This window comes from Pollicipes pollicipes, unplaced genomic scaffold, assembly GCF_011947565.3.
Source record: "Pollicipes pollicipes isolate AB1234 unplaced genomic scaffold, Ppol_2.1 Scaffold_4881;HRSCAF=5763_pilon_pilon_pilon, whole genome shotgun sequence".
Classification (NCBI taxonomy): domain Eukaryota; kingdom Metazoa; phylum Arthropoda; class Thecostraca; order Pollicipedomorpha; family Pollicipedidae; genus Pollicipes; species Pollicipes pollicipes.
The window spans coordinates 822,224-830,686 of record NW_023596576.1 but is presented as its reverse complement, the minus strand read 5'-3'; positions in this window follow the sequence as shown (position 1 = coordinate 830,686).

Here is an 8,463-nt window from a genome sequence, read left to right as displayed (position 1 = left end):
AGTAAAAGTTATGCTCAACGGAGGACAAGAAACCCTACTTTAGCTTTATGCTCAGATCATGATTGTGTGGCGAAGCCCTGTAGATAGAAAGAAAAAAATTCATGCTTTTGTTTAGTGACCCTTTTATGCATTTTCATCACGTATTCAGCTCGGATTTCTTGGTCGAGAATATGCCTTCTCTCCAATGTTAACTCCCTCCCCAAGGGTCGGAGGCTCGCGGAACCATGGTTTTCCGCGTGCCCGAGCGAGTGTTTGGGATGGTGCTTGACGTCACCATTAAACGTTCTATACAATACCGATTTTTGATAGCTTCAAATGCAATGTCAATAAAAGTGTTGGTTGAAACGAATACAGAATAATTTACTTACCGATATACGATTCACTCACCTTATATTCAGAGGTGCACGTGGTGTGGCACCACATTCTTGCGTATCAATTTTTCTTGTGTTTTAATGATTTCTACGTGCAACCCAGAAACGTTGAATCGTGCCGTGTACGAGATATTCTCTGCACTTCTCCCTGGTCCGTCAAGCGACGCTGTTATTGGTTTGGGTGCGGTCCTGGGCCCGATGTATGAGGGTGTCGGTGTCGTTATTGGACGGTAGGTGGGTTAAACATGTGTTAGTGAGCAGCAGCGGGCCTGGACACTGAATGCATTGCAAGAAAAGGTTATGTGTGATATGGTAGAGAGATTCGGCTGTAACCCGCAAGCAGTATACGTCATTCAGTCGTGAGGGTGGCGCATAGTGCTGTTGAAATTGCGGGAACAGCTTGCCTCCATCGCTCACACAGAACAATTTTTACATTCTTTCTAGTATATATTTGTGGGGAACAAAATGTCGTGGGGCTAAAAACAACAAGAAACACCCAAGTTTCAGACACTGCAGGTACTCATTAGCCTCTGACAAACCAGCACAGTTTATGGAAAAAAAAATACTTAAACAGGAGTTGGGCGAAGCGATGCATACCAACTGCATCAACTTCTCTCCAGAGCCTATCAAGACCCGAAAGCCTAACGCACTCGCGCTCCAAGGACCAAAATGTTACTTACCCCAAAAGCGATCCTCTGTTTTCGACTTTCATCCTTGCAGGGCTTGAAATAAAAGCTAACAAAAAAAACTACTACTACCATATGAAGTAACGGGATCTACTGTGTTCTAAAGGATCAGAGAACATTGTCAGTTTTTGTTTTGTTTTATGTAGTGACTGCTTGTCTCGAGACCGTGGGACTTGAATGCCAGTCCCAGGGTCATGGTTCCCTAGCTACTGGTCCGGCGGACCGTCATCCAGGAATGTAAGCAGGGGGCTAGAATCGCTCTTGAACTAGGGTGGAAGTGAAAAATTCCACCACAAAAGGCCGTGCGGGAGTGAAAAAGCAATTCACCAAAGATGGAACTTATGAGCTCGTGACTGATGCTTCAGCAAGCAAAGACATCTATTTCAAGTTGGCATGGACGTAATATCAGAAACCTGACGAAACTGTTCTGTTTTTTAACATCTTGGGCCATTCAAGCGAAACGGAATACAATAAAGCATAGTAATTTCATGACTGTGTAATGGGCATACAAAATTATTTACACCAATAATTTGATGCTGCACTTAAGACTGATACTTCTCTGGCAAAATTGTGTAATCAGCTGATTTGGCTTAAGATCTGTTAACATGAGTGCTTAAATGGTGATATTCATCTTGTAAAGGTAATTTAGAAGACACTTCTTCAATTTTTCTCTCCTGCATTTCGGGAGTGATACAATTTAGTGGCCAAGTTTCTTTGGGAAAAATATGTGGAGTAAAATTCTCTACCAGGCCTTGCTGGTGTTTGCAGCAGACTCTGCTTTCGTGGTGTGGTGGTGAGACCAAAAAAATAGGGGATGCGTGGAAAACCTTGTATTTGGCACACAGCTGCCGATTGTGATGCATTTTGTAAACAACCTAGACTTAAGGCGTGCAAGCGGCTGGAGTCGCTGGGGTTCTTGGGCTTAGAGGTACCTGGCGCACTTGCTCTGTGCATACATAAACATGATTCAAATGTAGGTGAAGCAGGACATAGCCATAGGTGTCCAGGTTCTGTAGAGCCTCGTTTATGCCTGGTGGTTTTAAGTGAACTCGGTTTTGGATGACATCTGAAAACCTCAGAAAGGGAAATAGGGGTGTGGCATGTGCGATTAGACAATGTCAGGCAGGAGTGAAAAAATGAACATAAAATATGGGGAAAAGGAATGAAAAATTCCTCCTTATAGGGTGTTACTTTATACCCAAAGTCGGCAATTCTAGGACACTGAATGTAAGTGCACGGAGAGAATGACGGCTACCGTCCGTCCGTCCTACCGTCTACCGTCCTGGCCCGGCGTGTTAGCATGAAGACACTAGGCACGCCATTTCGGCCAGTGTACTATCCGGCCATCGTCAGGTGTTCTGGGGTCCTTCCCACCCACGACTCGGAACTTCGTCCGCGATGCTAATACCTGGTATCAATCCTGTCATAAGCCTATCATGTAAACTAAGCACAGTTTTGCAAAAGCAAGTGGAAATCGTACAGGACCGTGTCCTCAGCCAAACGACCTTGAGCATCCCCGAAACGGTTTTTGTTCGAGCACGAGTCAGTCTTTTCCGCCAATTAGCAAAATATCAGGATCACGTCATAATTATTAATGTTGCCGACGGTTCAGGGCCGTGGTCTCCCGACTGTCGGTTCCAAAAGGTCGTGGTCTCCTTACCGCCGGTCCCAGGGCCGTGGTCCCTCGGCTGTCGGTTCCAAAAGGTCGTGGTCTCCTTACCGCCGTTCCCAGGGCCGTGGTCCCCCTGTCGCCGGTCCCAGGACCGTGGTCTCTTCACCGCCGGTTCCAGGCTCGTGGTCCCCTCACCGCCGGTCCCAGGGCCGTGGTCCCCTCACCGCCAGTTCCAGGGCCGTGGTCCCCTCACCGCCAGTCCCAGGACCGTGGTCCCCTCACCGCCGGTCCCAGGGCTGCGGTCCCCTCACCTCCGGTCCCAGGGCCGCGGTCCCCTCACCGCTGGTCCCAGGGCCGTGGTCCCCTCACCTCCGGTCCCAGGACCGTTGACCCCTCACCTCCGGTTCCAGGGCCGTGGTCCCCTCTACTCCGGTCCCAGGGCCGTGGTCCCCTCACTGCCGGTCCCAGGGCCGTGGTCCTCTCACCGCCAGTTCCGAGGCCGTGGTCCCCTCACCGCCGGTCCCAGGGCCATGGTCCCCTCACCGCCGGTCCCAGGGCCGTGGTCCCCTCACCGCCGGTCCCAGGGCCGTGGTCCCCTCACCGCCGGTCCCAGGGCCGTGGTCCCCTCACCGCCAGTTCCGGGACCGAGCTCTCCGACTCCCGGCGCCTGACCTCCTCGGCGCGCGCGGCGACGCCACTGACTCACCGGGCGAGGGGGCCGGCCGAGGCCGACGGCGGCGCCGGCTCCAGTCGTGGTCCGCACGCGAGCGACGCGGGAGACGCGCCGCAGCGCCGACCGGGCGCCAGTGGCCGGCCCGCCCACACTGCAGATCACATGGTGGTCAGACGGGCCGACAGCATGGAGGCCCCGGCGGGCGTCACCATGAGCACGGAGAACGCGTGGGACCTGGACATCCAGGCAGCTCAGCAGTCAGGTGAGGTCGTCTGTTGTGGCTGATCGCGCCGCCCGGAGCTGCCTGCCGACCTTCGTCTGAGCAGACCGATAGACGTGGAGGAATGCTTGCCAAGACCACAGCGCTGTGTAACGTAAATGCGACTTTCCGATGACCATGTCGCTGTTTCTTTATACATTGCAGGGGCGGGTCATAGTGATCTTCAGCGGCAAAAAATGGGGAGGGGATATCATGGTCGGTATCTTCCGTAAACAAAGGCTCTTGAAGCTAACGAAGCGTTCCAGTGTTTTTCTTTGCCGATTTTTCCTGGTTGTTGCTACACGGTGATGCAAAACTTGACTATCCATACACGTATTTATTGGAAACATCAGCGATGGTAAAGTGAGTATTTTCTGTATAAACGTCCATCTGTTAACTCTCTCAGGTACAGGTGAAGTTGGTATGGAGACTAAAACTGAAACGCAATCACGTATCAGACTTACCATCCTAGCATATTGTCATCTATTATATGTTCCATGACAACATACAACACGCCCGTATTCCTGCTTCCTGCATTACTGGAGACTACAATGAGTCAGAACATGGGCCTCCTCTTAGTTCCGGCAGGGGCATGTTCCCAGCCTGGAACGGGGTCTCCTCTTGATTTGAAGAGGGTTTTTGCGATGAACCCTGTCTTGCGACATGCGACATCGTGACGATGTCCGTCATAATGGGGCCTTCCGCCCCACCACGGCCCCCAACCATCTGATACACACACACACACACATATATATATATATATATATATATATATATATATATATATATATGTATATGTGTGTGTGTGTGTGTGTGTGTGTGTGTGTGTGTGTGTGTGTGTGTGTGTGTGTGTGGTGTGTGTGTGTGTGTGTGTGTGTGTGTGTGTGTGTGTGTGTGTGTGTGTGTGTGTGTGTGTGTGTGTGTGTTGTGTGTGTGTGTGTGGTGTGTGTATATATTGCCCATAGCAGGGAAAGGCCTTTCTTTCGGTCATGGCAGGTATTTTTGACGCACCTTTACCTCCTTTACACATAATTCCCGTATTATGGGTATCTCTTCTCGTTCAGCAGTGGATCCCCCTTTGACAATCACTGGTTTCCTTAAAGTAGGAGCAATGTCATCTTATCACACAGCGGCTTTAAACCATTGAACTTGCAAGCCGTTGGCTGTCTCCTCGTAGCCTCCTCTTCTCGGTTACGGCCCCTGCCCCCGCCAGATATTGGCTCTTAACCCCCTCGGGTCCTTACATTATTGAAGTGGCCCTCATTCACGGCAGTGTCTCCTGCAGCGTCACCACTCCCAGCCATGCCAGACCCCTTCCCCGACTGGTGCCCCTTCTCGATCGCAATGACACCATGCTGCTGGTCATGACCGGCCCTCCTGACCCCATAGCGCTGCCGGCCATGCCCGTTTGACCTATCGCGGCTGTCGAGGCACCGTCCTAAATGTTGTGGCGGTCAAAAAGAAATGTTCCGATCACCTTGCCCGCTGATAAGGTGGTCTGCTGCATGCACCTTCGACCCGGCGGGCCCCTCCTGATGTGTGGCTTGCAATGACACCGAAGCTTCCGAAAATGCGCAGTACCAATATGTGTGCGTGCAGCTCCACGACGTCGCTTCGGTGTGGTCATTACAGGTCGCTGTTAGTCCAAAAAAGACTTTTGAAAGAGTGCCATTCTTGAGCACGATAACGACGATTACTCAACACAATGGCAACGCCGAAAAAGAACGTGGGAGATGTAGCACCGTTTTGGTCCGTAAGGCACACAAGTGATTCTACAATTCGATGCTTAGCGAGCCAAAATACAAAGCATCCCTGCGACAGTAAATAATCCAGGGTACGGCGTCTTGATGGTGCCGGTATGCCACCTGGGCGCGGAGGAAAAGGCAGGGGTAGGCAAGATCTCAGGCCTCAGAGTTGTCATGAGGTATAGCATTACCAGAGCGCATAGGAGGAGGTGACTCAGAAACAGAGTCCCCTTCGGTATGCTATCTTGACGAGCCAGGACCGATGCAGTTTCACATGCCTCACGTTATGTGGACGTCGTGTGGCCCGATTGTATGATACAATTGTGATGTCTTTTCTAAGCATTGTCGGTAATTAGCGAACACCATTAGTGCCGTTCAATGCGGCGTTTAAAATGACATTACTGAGACCAGCTTTAGCAATGCCATTGTAAAGGTCCAGCATGCTATCTTTGATCTAACAGAACATGGTCCAACTGAATGCTCTACCAGACCGTCTTATAGGTCAAATGTCCGTTTTAATGTTCAGCCCTCCCTTACCGAACATGAAAAGGGAAGCCGTTCGCTGGGCGTCACCGACACGGCATGCCAGCGCTTCCCGTCCAACACGGCGGCGGCTCAGAAACGTGGTAAAGCGTCCAAATATGACAGAACGCCGATATGTCTGTCGGAATTCGTCACGAAGTAGTTCTGTACCTATTAAACAGCACCTTGACGAATGCTAAATGTTTCACCGCGTTGTAAGATGCTGTCGCTCAGTGGTCGCCTGTAGGATGAACGCTACGCCAGCCAATCTGAGGGACGGACACTCAACGTCAACCAACACAAATGCCGTCTTTGAACTCTCACATACATGTCGAGGCATGCCAAGGCAAAAACTAGCAGCAACGAACAAATCCCTTCAAGGCGTTCCGTGCTTCCCTTACCCTCATCGGGCATTCAAACATCGCCACATTTGTTTGGATCATCCGCCTGGCTGAGAGCTCTGGGTTCTGAGCACAGCGCGTTGGTCACGTCCGCGCGTGTCCGGCATTGAAGCGCCCATTCTCCGGAGTTTGGGAGTCGCATGGAGGCTGGCTCCCGTCGGTGCTGGCCTGCTGAATGCGTGCAGGTAATCGGAGCTATGCCATAGCTCGAAAGTTGGGGAGGCCGCAAAGGTTTTGCGGAGTTTTTCCTTCTCGTGTCAACCCATGGGCGTAGTGGTGGAATTCTCGAATTGGAAGGGGAGGAAGCATGAGCTGTCCCGTGCCAGTAGCGGAGGCCACACTTTTGCTGTCTTGAGGAAATCCCGCCGATGTCGCTGATATTAGACTCTGCTGTAATTTTGACTGTGTTCCTGCACGATTCAGGCTGCGCTGGGACTAAAACCACTCGGCATACCTTCAGGCTGTTATGGGCGCAAAATGATCAAGTAGTCGGCGCGCCCTAAAATTTCAATAAACAACAACAGCATACCTGCAGCTTGGCGAATGATGGATCTTGTTCGTGAGCAGACTTTTAGCTGGCGTTTCTTACCTCAATCGGTAAACATTATTTTGCGGCCGACTCTGTGCTTTTTCATTATAGGCGATGTACGATGTTGTCTGTCAAACGAAAACCACCTTGAGATGATCTGCAGTCCCCGAAGACTGGCCACCGGATGGAATGACGTGCACCCCCGCATCGACTGCGTGATCTTGGGGTTAACGATCAGGGACTGTCACGGAATACTCATATAAACCCTTCAGACGTCTGTCATTCGTGCCACATCAAATGTCACTGCACACTACCACACCATGTTGATCACGCGCCGCTCCACTTTCGCTGCGCACGAACCACGTGCCGTCCCACCATTGCTGTGCGCGGCTCACGTGCCGTTCCGCGGTGACGCGACGCACGAGTGACTCGACGCTGGTGGGTTTCAGCGGATGGGCCGGCGCGCCTCGGCATGGCGCGGGCCCCCGAGCAGCACCACCAGTCGGGCAGCTTCCAGAGGTCAGCTACCATGACTATCTCCCTGGAGGGGGAGCAGGTGAGACTGCGGGCTGATCGTGGGCGGCGCCCTGGCGATGGGACCGCAGTGGGCCCCGGATTCAGCCTCCATGTCTTGTCACGTCGGGTTGTACGGGAATCGCTGTCCTGTCCGTGCCTGCTACTTACGTGCTGCATTACGGAGTTAACGATGTGCCGCACATTGCGGGGAAGGCGTCTACGGGCATTGGCCACATCAGAATGTGACGGGATGTAGTCTTAGGCTGCTGCAGGATCCAGAACAGAAGGCTCCCCGCACCTCTACACCCAACACGAAGGGTGTTTTCTGGCGTTATCCCACGGGGAGGCGCAGCAGGTCATCACGGGTCTATATAGCGTCTGTTGTTAGTGCCGCGGGGATACGCGGTCACATAGTGACTGACTAGAGCCCGGCATATCTCAGCTGTCACACAGAAGCCGTGATTTCAGCCCACCGCTCGAATGGACAAAGCCCACCGAAACACCGAAGAAATCACGATCCTACATGGCGTTTGTTGTTAGTGCCCCAGAGATACACGATTACGTGGCGGCTGGTTGACGCTCAGCATATTTTAGTTACCATAAGGCAGCGGTGACTTCAGCCGATCGCTCAAGTGGACAGAGCCCACTGAAACATTACTCTTGCTTGCTTACGTCGAAGGCTGCGGCGTCTTACACCGATCACGTTGACTTTCAGCCGCTTGCGTCTTTGAGCAGCAATGCCTTTACAAAGCCTTGAATTGAATATGAGCCGTAACTGTGTGAGTGAATTACGCTTTAGTGGCAACAGGATTCCAACAGCTCGTGAGAAATCGCACACACATTCGTCATACATCAACGAATACGCAGCCAGACAACGGTTAGAAACAACGCCCCGTGAGCAACCATTCAGCATCTGTGGCGACGGAGTGAGACGCACCCGCAAGATCACGGAGTGAGAGGGTGATAGGGGGACAGACTGGCCTTGTTGTCAGTTCGTCACTCAGTCAGCTGGCCGTTTCCGAAAGCCGCCAGCAGCCATCGCGCAGCGACGTCATTAATCATCGTTTGCAGCACCAGTGCCAGTCGCAAATGGGCTGAGACCCGCGTCAGTGTCAAGCTGCGTTCGCGAGGTGTTTCCCTAAGGCGGGG